This window comes from Nerophis ophidion, linkage group LG13 (assembly GCF_033978795.1).
Source record: "Nerophis ophidion isolate RoL-2023_Sa linkage group LG13, RoL_Noph_v1.0, whole genome shotgun sequence".
Lineage (NCBI taxonomy): Eukaryota > Metazoa > Chordata > Actinopteri > Syngnathiformes > Syngnathidae > Nerophis > Nerophis ophidion.
The window spans coordinates 7109092-7120962 of NC_084623.1; the positions used below are offsets into that span (position 1 = coordinate 7109092).

Below are 11871 nucleotides of genomic sequence, written 5' to 3' on the forward strand. Positions count from 1 at the left end.
TACAGTTTTAACTTGCACTTACAGATGTAGCAACCAACTGTAGTTACTGACAGTGGTTTTTCTGAAGTGTTCCTGAGCCCATGTGGTGATATCCTTTACACACCGATGTCGGTTTTTGATGCAGTACCGCCTGAGGGATCCGAGCTCGGTAATATTATCGCTTACGTGCCAGTGATTTCTCCAGATTCTCTGAACCTTTCGATGATATGGTGAAATCCCCTAAATTCCTTGCAATAGCTGGTTGAGAAACGTTGTTCTTAAACTGACAATTTGCTCACGCATTTGTGGACAAAGTGGTGACCCTCGCCCCGTCCTTGTTTGTGAACGGCTGAGCTTTTATACCCGATCACGGCACCCACCTGTTCCCAATTAGCTTGTTCACCTGTGGGACGTTCCTAATAAGTGTTTGATGAGCACTCCTTAACGTTCTCCGTCCTTTTTGCCACTTGTGCCAGCTTTTTTTTTAAACATGTTGTAGGCACCACATTCCAAATGAGGTAATATTTGCAAAAAATATTTTAAGTGCGGAAAATGCGGTTTTTGAACACCTTTGACTGGCGTAAGACTGTGGAGCGGACTAGCAGTGATAGCTGGAACTACTTGGCGACACCTTCTGTCATGTTTTTGCTGATTCCTTTTTTTGATTGAATATATTTATATATTGCAATATACATCGCATTGAATATATATTGTCTATTATCCGCTTCTTCTTCACGGCACACGGTGCAACCCCTATTTGAATCCCATGATTTGTACATATAATGGGTACTGCCATCCGAGGGGCGGTTAAGGTATAGTACGGGAATATGTTGGGAATCTTATGTCTGCGTAATGCAATGTTGTGAGGGATGAAAACGAGCAAAACATGGAGACAAAGTTTTATTGAAAGTGTTTTTGCCCATTTAATTTTCACTCCTTGCGCTGCCTGTCAAGTCCGCATCAATATTTCAACCCCGCTGAGACTACAGAACGAGGACGTATGCATACTACTTCAAAGTGGAGAATGAATTCACAGACTTTCCTTTTGATAATAGCAGAAGACGTGAGGCTGTCCTGTTTGGGCTGAAAATAACTGACGTCTGCTTCCAAAACCTTCAATAAAAATAAAGCTTGGTCATCCTCTTTGTAGCTAACTTACTGCTTCTACAAACACAAAAACAACTTAATCCATTCAAGCAGCGTTGGTCGGGTCCGCCTTTGGTCGCTGCCAAGCCCTGGTCTAAGTCAGACCTACATAGAGGTCTTTGTTTCATGTCTCTACGACATTACCAACAGAAGTTACAAGCAGTTTTGTCTGGGTTTTTTTCCTAGGGGGCGCTGGAGCGCAATTTTGACTTTTGGGGTTTGGTTTTTTATTAGATGGCAATGTTCGCCAGTCCTGATGTGTGTGTAAAATTTGGTGAGTTTTTAAGCATGTTAAGAGGGTCAAATTACAGATTGGCGTTTCTGGATGTTGTTGATAAATGGCTTTTGCTTTGCATAGTAGAGCCTTAACTTGCACTTTGAAGCATTTTAAGGGGGGTCAAATTACAGCACAAAGAGGCAAAAATGGCTTTTTTTAGGAAAATTTGCGAAGGGGTTTTTTGTAGGCGCGTAAAATCCAAACCGGAGAACTTATCAAAACTATTTCAATAACTTTTAATCAGAAGGGTTCAAAGTCTCTTCTGTGCGAGTTTGAAGCCGAAACGACAAACGGGCTCAGAGGAGATAAAGTTTGAATAAAGGTGACGGGTGTTTACAAAACTTTTATTTTGAAGGGGTAATTTTTAACTTCCTGTTGACTTTTGCTGCAGGATGTCAATCATTAAAATGTAGGTCTAAGTGAGACCTACATAGAGGTTTTTGTTGTATGTCTGTCCGACATTCCTACTGGAAGTTAGAAGCAGTTTTGTCTATTTTCTCTTCCTAGGAGCAGTTTTTTCTGCTTTATTCAAAAATTGCGCTAGAGCGCATTTTTTAATTTTCGGGTTTGGTTTTTTCATTAGATCGCAATTTTTGCCAGTACTGATGTGTGTGAATAGTTTAGTGAGTTTTGAAGCATTTTAAAGGGGTCAAATTACAGCTCAAAGAGGTAAAGAAAGCATTGTTTGCGAAACTTTTGCTTTGAATGAGTTTTTGCAAAATTTCTGTTGATTTTAGGTATAGACGTTTCTAATTGGAAATGTAGGTCTAAGTCAGACCTACATAGAGGTTTTTGTTTTTGAATTTTTTTTGGTGACCATTTGGTGCTTTATTTAATCTGCGACGTTTCAAGTCACGTTTCTCTACAGCAGGGGACACCAACGCGGTGCCCACGGGCACCAGGTAGCCCGTAAGGACCAGATGAGTCGCCCGCTGGCCTGTTCTAAAAATAGCTCAAATAGCAGCTGTGGAGAGGCGGAGCCGACAGTCCAACAGAGAGTCAGGGCATGCTAGGGCCCGGCCCAAGATGGCGGCGAGGAGGCGGGGATGGCGAGTGAGCGGCGAGGCAGGGCGACGCCACAAACAAGATCAGGTGTGTGGATCACGCACCTGTACACGATTAACAGATCTCCTCTCGCTGTATAAAAGGGGAGAAGGAGGAGAGAACGGGGCTGGTGATGGTGCGGAGCGAGAAAAACACATACAACGACGGAGAAAAAGACAAGAAGAGGAGGTCTGAAGTACGTGCTGCTGAAAAGCAGACTGCGGAGCGAGCAGCAGAGTGATCCGACCGCTGACAAGCTTGTGTGGGAACATAAAGCAAGTCAAACCTGCTCGGAGTCATGTCCTTCCTTGGTGGTCCATGGAACCCGCAAGATGACGGCGTGAGTCCATCACAGCAGCACTTACCAGTAAGCTGCCTCTATGTTTTAAATTGTATTGATTTATTAGCAAGCTGGTCTCGCTTTGCTCGACATTTTTGATTCTGAGAGAGACAAAACTCAAATAGAATATGAAAATCCAAGAAAATATTTTAAAGGCTTGGTCTATATATATATATATATATATATATATATATATATATATATATATATATATATATTTTATTTTATTTTTTATTTTTTTACATATATATATATTTTACATATATATATATATATGAAAAAAAAAATATATATATACATATATATGTAAAAATATATATATATATATGTAAAAAAATACATATATATATATATATATATATATGTATGTATGTGTGTGTATATATATATATATATATATATACATATATATATGTATATGTATACATGCACACACACACACGTGTGTGTGTATGTATATATATATATATGTAAAAAAAATATATATATATATGTATGTATGTGTATATATATAAATATAATATATTTTATGTATGTATATATATATATATAGATATATTTTATGTATATATAGATATATTTTATGTATATATATATATATATATATATATATATATACATATATATATATATATATATATATATATATATATATATATATATATATAAATATATATATATATATATATATATATATATATATATATATACAATAAACAAATTTAATAAAAAAAACACCATAAGTTTATTATGGTTTAGGGATATTTTGGAGATATTTTCAAGCATCCTGAAAAAACTTGACGACGCCACTGGTTCTAACGCTTGCTGAAAAAAAACGATTGATGAATCTTAAACATGAACATGTAAATATTGTGGACTTTCTTATTATGGAATGCGTCGCTTTATTACGATGGACTTAAAGAAGCGTATACATACAACCGCATCATCTCGATATGTTAATACCATCTTTAAAAAAGTTTTTCAGCTCTCAGTCTCGGGCGTCATTACAGGCTGCACGCCAATACCTTATTAGGATTTTTTTACGTGTATTTTTAAAAGCTACTTTTCACCAAATGAGATCATTAATTTACTTTTAGTAGGTATAAACATACCGAGTGTGTATGTGTGGGGTGGTGACGTTTAGCGTGCGGTGAGAGGGCCATTCAGGAGTGTAATCATAATAAATAAGAAATGTTAAAGCCAAAAAAATGAGGCCACAAACAAAATGTCGTTTCTGGATACGCAAAAGCCTCGGGGGCCTGACTGAGACGCAATTAATTTGCCACAAAATTAATGTAAGTCCATTTTCAATACCACTCCATTCTTGCTGGAGCAGAAAAAGACCTTCAGTTATTCCACGTACCATACACTTAATTTAATATCCCTTTTATTATGTCCTAATTAGTGTAATATATGTAAGCTGGAGCCTATCCCTGTCGACAAACCAAACACAAAATACATAGAGTTGTAGTTGGTCACCATATATGTTAAAGAGGAGTGGTCCACACTGGGTAATGACTTAGAACAAACAGCAAGAACCTCCTCCAGACGGGTATTGAATTTTATAAGATTGTTAGACAATTGTTTCGAAGATTTTAGAGATAAAGGATAGGTGTAGCATATTTACTGTTTTTGTCTATGGACGTTCTCATTGTACAAACCCCGTTTCCATATGAGTTGGGAAATTGTGTTAGATGTAAATATAAACGGAATACAACGATTTGCAAATAATTTTCAAACCATATTCAGTTGAATATGCAACAAAGACAACATATTTGATGTTCAAACTGATAATTGCAAATAATCATTAACTTTGGAATTTAATGCCAGCAACACGTGACAAAGAAGTTGGGAAAGGTGGCAATAAATACTGATAAAGTTGAGGAATGCTCATCAAGCACTTATTTGGAACATCCCACAGGTGTGCAGGCTAATTGGGAACAGGTGGGTTCCAAATTAGCCTGGTGCATGTCTTTGAAGGTGGAAGAAGCCTATCCCCAGGTGCATGTCTTTGGAGGTGGGAGGGGCCTATCCCCAGGTGCTTGTCTTTGGAGGTGGGAGGAGCCTATCCCCAGGTGCAAGTCTTTGGAGGTGGGAGGAGCCTATCCCCAGGTGCATGTCTTTGGAGGTGGGAGGGGCCTATCCCCAGGTGCATGTCTTTGGAGGTGGGAGGAGCCTATCCCCAGGTGCAAGTGTTTGGAGGTGGGAGGAGCCTATCCCCAGGTGCATGTCTTTGGAGGTGGGAGGAGCCTATCCCTAGGTGTATGTCTTTGGAGGTGGGAGGAGCCTATCCCCAGGTGCAAGTCTTTGGAGGTGGGAGGAGCCTATCCCCAGGTGCATGTCTTTGAAGGTGGGAGGAGCCTATCCCCAGGTGCATGTCTTTGGAGGTGGGAGGGGCCTATCCCCAGGTGCATGTCTTTGGAGGTGGGAGGAGCCTATCCCCAGGTGCAAGGCTTTGGAGGTGGGAGGAGCCTATCCCCAGGTGCATGTCTTTGGAGGTGGAAGGAGCCTATCGCTAGGTGCATGTCTTTGGAGGTGGGAGGGGCCTATCTCCAGGTGCATGTCTTTGGAGGTGGGAGGAGCCTATCCCCACGTGCATGTCTTAGGAGGTGGGAGGAGCCTATCCCCAGGTGCATGTCTTAGGAGGTGGGAGGGGCCTATCCCCAGGTGCATGTCCTTGGAGGTGGGAGGGGCCTATCCCCAGGTGCATGTCTTTGGAGGTGGGAGGGGCCTATCCCCAGGTGTATGTCTTTGGAGGTGGGAGGAGCCTATCCCCAGGTGCATGTCTTTGGAGGTGGGAGGGGCCTATCCCCAGGTGCATGTCTTTGGAGGTGGGAGGGGCCTATCCCCAGGTGTATGTCTTTGGAGGTGGGAGGAGCCTATCCCCAGGTGCATGTCTTAGGAGGTGGGAGGGGCCTATCCCCAGGTGCATGTCCTTGGAGGTGGGAGGGGCCTATCCCCAGGTGCATGTCTTTGGAGGTGGGAGGGGCCTATCCCCAGGTGTATGTCTTTGGAGGTGGGAGGAGCCTATCCCCAGGTTTATGTCTTTGGAGGTGGGAGGAGCCTATCCCCAGGTGTATGTCTTTGGAGGTGGGAGGAGCCTATCCCAAGGTGCATGTCCTTGGAGGTTGGAGCCTATCCCCAGGTGCATGTCTTTGCAGGTGGGAGGAGCCTATCCCCAGGTGCATGTCTTTGGAGGTGGGAGGAGCCTATCCCCAGGTGCATGTCTTTGGAGGTGGGAGGAGCCTATCCCCAGGTGCATGTCTTTGGAGGTGGGAGGGGCCTATCCTCAGGTGCATGTCTTTGGAGGTGGGAGGAGCCTATCCCCAGGTTTATGTCTTTGGAGGTGGGAGGAGCCTATCCCCAGGTGTATGTCTTTGGAGGTGGGAGGAGCCTATCCCAAGGTGCATGTCCTTGGAGGTTGGAGCCTATCCCCAGGTGCATGTCTTTGCAGGTGGGAGGAGCCTATCCCCAGGTGCATGTCTTTGGAGGTGGGAGGAGCCTATCCCCAGGTGCATGTCTTTGGAGGTGGGAGGAAGCCGGAGTACCCAGAGGTAACCCACGCAATCACGGGGAGGACATGCAAACTCCACACGGATAGACAGGGGATAGAACCCAGGACCTTCGTATCGTGAGGCACACGTACTAACCCCTGCACCACCGTGCTGCCCTGAATGTATAACATTTAGCAAAAAATGTGGAAAAATAACACTTAAAGAGAGTTTTACACGCCCGTTTAGCTGAGCAGTGAGATTTTTTTATTGTAATAGTGGACTTTTTTTTGTAGTGTTGGGTCTGCCGTGGGTTAGATTGCTTTCTTCCTTCATGTCTCAGTGGGAGCCGCACTTATCGGCGCCGTTGATGGATTAGAAAGGCCTTCGACGGGGAATGGAGGCGGAGAAACAAAAGGCCCGCCTTTGTCTCCGTCCCCTTCCACCCCTGGCCCGACTCTTCAATGGCTTGCAGCGGTTTTTTAAAGCCGGCTTGTCCCCATCTCTAAGTTATTCCCTCCAGCAGCTGCGCAGTCCATTATCGGATCCAGATTCAGCTGTTTTCCTTTTTCCCCGTAATTGTGAAAAAAATAAAAAAATACACATGAGCGAAGCAAGCACTTAAGCGCTTTACAGTCCCAATCAGTAGTTGCAGCTAACGCTGACAGGTGGTTTTATCACAGATAAGAAAAAAAAAATCAACAAAAAAAATGACCAAGGGAAGGGCTTTATCTTGACGGATGATGCATTGGCGCTGTCACCTGTGCGTCACGTCAGCAAATATTTCCTACGGAGCAAGTTCCGTGATTACCTGCCCAAATGGTGGCCCCGGTTAAACAGTTAGACGGGCATAATGTGATCATCGCTCACGGGACGCGAGGCTTCTCAGTGTTTAATCGTAAATACGTGCGACATTGAAGGGACGTTGTGCGGCCGCAGATGGCAGCAAATGGCTCGTACATTGTGGCTGTCACTTTTCATTACGCTTGCGGACGTTTGACTTTGGAGCGGCTTTCTCGGCTCCTGCCGCTCACTGATCTACGGCGGATCTGCGCTTTTTTCTGGAACTTTGCCGTTTACCTGACATGTGAAACGTGAAAAACTGGGAAAGGGATGGGGGCTTAATGCACTAGGGCTGGGCGATATAGCGAATATAATCGATATATAGCGGGTTTATAGAAAATGACTATATTGTGATATTGGAGTATACAATAATAATAATAATAATAGATTTTATATTTAAAAACACTTTACATTGAGCAAACAACCTCAAAGTGAGACAGTGTATTGAAAAATACAAGTCAAAAGATAAACAAAAATAAATACAAATAAAATCTAGAACAGGCAAATAGCTAAAACTATGTATATATCTTAGAAAAAAAGGCTTTTTAAAAATACGTTTTTTTAAGTCTTTTTTTAAAGCTTCCACAGTCTGTGGTACCCTCAGGTGGTCAGGGAGAGCGTTCCACAGACTGGGAGCGGCGGAGCAGAAAGCCCGGTCGCCCATGTTTATGAGGCTGCACCAGGACGCCAGCCGGTCCACCTCTGAGCCCGATGAGAGTAGTGTCGTCCGCAAACTTGAGCAGCTTTACTTCCAGGTGACTGGACGTGCAGCAGTTTGAGTACAGGGAAAAGAGCCAAAGGGAATGTACACAGCCCTGAGGACACACTAGCATAGATACATCTAAAAAAAAGGCATTTAAAAAAAAAGGGGGGGGGTTTTAAGCCTTTTTAAAAAGCATCCACAGTCTGTGGTGCCCTCAGGTGGTCAGGAATGACGTTCCACAGACTGGGAGCAGCGGAGCAGAAAGCCCGGTCTCCCATGTTGTTGAGGCTGCCCAAGGCAACAGCCGGTCCGCCTCTCTCCTGTAGGCGGACTCGTCGCCATCCGAGTTGAGCCCGATGAGAGTAGTGTCGTCTGCAAACTTGAGCAGCTTAACCGACTGGTGACTGGAGGTGGAGCAGTTTGAGTACAGAGAGAAGAGCCAAGGGGAATGTACACAGCCCTGAGGACACACTAGCACACATATATCTAAAAAAATGGCTTCTTTTTTTTTAAGAAGGGTTTTTAAGCATTTCTTAAAAGCATCCACAGTCTGTGGTGCCCTCAGGTAGTCAGGGATGACGTTCCACAGACTGGGAGCAACAGAGCAGAAAGCCCGGTCTCCCATGTTTTTGAGGCTGCACCAAGACGCCAGCCGGTCCACCTCTGAGCCCGATGAGAGTAGTGTCGTCCGCAAACTTGAGCAGCTTTACTGACTGGTGACTGGATGTGCAGCAGTTTGTGTACAAGGAAAAGAGCTAAGGGGAATGTACACAGGCCTGAGAACACACTAGCACACATATATATAGAAAAAAAAATATTTATTTTTAAAAAAAAAGAAGGGTTTTTAAGCATTTTTTAAAAACATTCACAGTCTGGGGTGTCCTCAGGTGGTCAGGGAGAGCATTCCAGCGACTGGGAGCGGCGGAGCAGAAAGCCCGGTCTCCCATTGTTCGTAGCTTTGTCCTTAGAGGTTGCCTGTCCGGAGCGGAGGTGTTGTGTGGAGCATTTGGGGGTGAGTAGTTTTTTGAGGTAGAGGGGGGCATTTCCATGGGGGCACTGGTGGGTTAGTAGAGAGACTTTGTATTCAATCCTGAGTGGAACAGGAAGCCAGTGAAGGGATTTGAGAATTGGTGTGATATGGTCATATATACGTTCTCACGCAGTTGCTTTTAGCTGCGGGCGTTACACTTCAGGCTTTTCTCACTCTGTCTTGTCTCTCCTTCTCACAGAGAGATAAAACAAGCGCACCTTCTTACATACGTTACATGCCGTCGCACGAGCTGAGAGGTAGTAGAATGGGTAACATTAGCTGTGATGCTAGCGGACTGGTGCGAGTGGTAATAGATTAGATAGATTAGATAATACTTTATTTATTCCGTCAGGAAAATTGAAATTTTCAGCACAATCCCATTGAAGATCAGACAAACATTACAGGGAGACAGAACAGGATCGCTGACGGGTCTGCCGGCTTCCAGCGCCCCTTACAAAAAAGATGAGATACAGGTAAACAAGGGGGGGGGGGGGGATGGGAGAAAAAAATAGAAGTTTAAAATAAAATAAAAAAATCAGTCTTAGCCTGGGCCCTGAAGAGGGGGTGCAGACTGAGGCCAAGGGAAAAAAACAACAACTCATAGCCATAGAACACATCCCTCTTACATGTGTGTAAGAGGGAAACATCAAACATCAAAGAACACAAAGGACAGACATTAAAGACATTAAAGCAGCAGATACAACCAGACACTCCTCATACAGCTATGAATAAAATTTTACGAGAAATACGAGAAAAAGAAGGTGCCAATCTGGTTACAAATGAAGGAAGAATTAATTCCCAAGAAAAACAACGTCTGGCGGTGGTTTGGCTTCAAGCGGGAAGACGTCGAACAGACAACCGTAATTTGTCAAGTATGGGGCAAAAGCGTGGCTACAAAAAAAAGCAGCACTACTAACTAGTAGCATCATTTGAAAAGTCACTCGCTAAAGAGTGAAGAGTGCTTGAAACTCCGCATGTCAACATCTCCAGCAACAAAAAAATGCCCAAGCAACCATTTCCACATCAACACGGGGCGGTATAGCTCGGATGGAAGAGTGGCCGTGCCAGCAACTTGAGGGTTGCATGTTCGATCCCCGCTTACGCCATCCTAGTCACTGCCGTTGTGTCCTTGGGCAAGACACTTTACCCACCTGCTCCCAGTGCCACCCACACTGGTTTAAATGTAACTTAGATATTGGGTTTCACTATGTAAAGCGCTTTGAGTCACTAGAGAAAACAGCGCTATATAAAATATAATTCACTTCACTGATTCACAACACCCAATGAAAAAAATATTACCTCTCCAAGGTTTCTCATAGTCATTCACATTGACATCCCAATGGGTTGTGAGTTTTTCCTTGCCCTTATGTGGGCTCTGAACCGAGGATGTCGTGGCTTGCGCAGCCCTTTGAGACACTTGTGATTTAGGGCTATATTAGTAAACAATTGATTGATTGATTGATTGATTGATTGATTGATTGATTGAAACCCTCTTCATGATTAAGTTGAATAGTCCTGATCTACATCAATAATATGATTTGCCTGACTGGATGGACAGGATTGATTAGATAAAAAAAATATAAATATATTATATAAATATATATATATATATATTTGATTAAGAATCATGATTAATCTGAAAAACCCTTATTTTGACACCCCTAATTGACACAGTTGAGACGCTCAAATAGACTTTAGCTTGCTAAAAGTTGCTTTATTGTGCCAACAAAAGACATTTGTGCAGCGTGCGTGACAGCAAATTGGCAACGGCGAGGCTTTCTTCCCTCTTTATAACAATCTGACTCACGGTGTCGGAACAGAAATGATGCTACAACCATCACACTTACACTCAGGAACTACAGTTTGTGCCTCATTCTTGTGACAATCCTGCGTGCATTAAGGAGTGGGAGTGGGTTAGTTATCCAGGACTATCTGCAGCGTGCTCACACAACCACCAGCTAGCGTCTGTGAATCAGAATCAGAAGAGTTGTTATTGACATTGTTTGAGAACGCGTTCACAAACTAGGACTTTGACTTGGTGCAATTGTGCAACATAAAACACATATAATACAGAATTTAATTACATTTGCTGTAACTGACCTATTAGATCTTGTTATTATTTATGTGCCTGATGGCCGAGGGAAAAAAAACTATATATATATATATATATATATATATATATATATATATATATATATATATATATATATATATGTTTATATATACATATATATATACTTCGGGTGTTACCATTTACACTGCAAAAAGTCAGTGTTCAAAAACAAGAAAAAAAAAATACAAAAATGAGGGGTATTTTACTGCCGTTTCATCACATAAACAGGTCTCTACTTTTATGGCGGAGTGATACCTCATCATCAGAAGTCCGATAGAAGAGGAAATAAACAACATTCATTCATACAAAAATAATAATTTAAATTACATTAACAAAAACGTTTTATCACAAAAAAAACCCCAATAATAATACACAAATCCACATACCTGTTTTGGAAAGACGAAACACATAAACAGGTCTCTACTTTTCTGGCGGAGTGATACCTGCGTAAATACAATGTGTAATTATGACCAAACATTCGACGCTCTAATCCTTACTTAACGAAATTGTGCATAAAAGAATACTTAAAACAACACATTATTTATACCTACAACATTAATGTTTTAACTTTTAAAGTATTTTGAGTGTTTAGAAATTAATATATACACAAGAAACACGGCACAATGAAGAACAATTACCTCATCATCAAAAGTCCGATAGAAGTGGAAGTAATTATCCAAAAAAAGAGCAAAGTCACTTCCTGCACCGGACATCCGGTTCTTCAAAATAAAACCAATACACTTCAAAATAAAACATAACATCCTGTCTCGTTCATAATATATATATATATATATATATATATATATATATATATATATATATATATATATATGTATACATATATATATATATAATAGTGTGATGTTGTTGTGTATCTATGTATATACGTATATACATATATATAT

The 11871-nt window shown here is 42.0% G+C and overlaps 1 long non-coding RNA gene across 1 annotated transcript; it reads right to left on the reverse strand.

The window, feature by feature from the left end:
* Positions 1–10552: 10552 nt before the first annotated feature.
* On the reverse strand, positions 10553–11625 carry LOC133564892 (uncharacterized). Its single transcript, XR_009809363.1, has 3 exons — positions 11605–11625; positions 11353–11409; positions 10553–10818 (listed from the first exon to the last, which is right to left on the reverse strand). It is a non-coding gene; the product is annotated as an uncharacterized LOC133564892 (long non-coding RNA).
* Between the last annotated feature and the right edge of the window lie 246 nt (positions 11626–11871).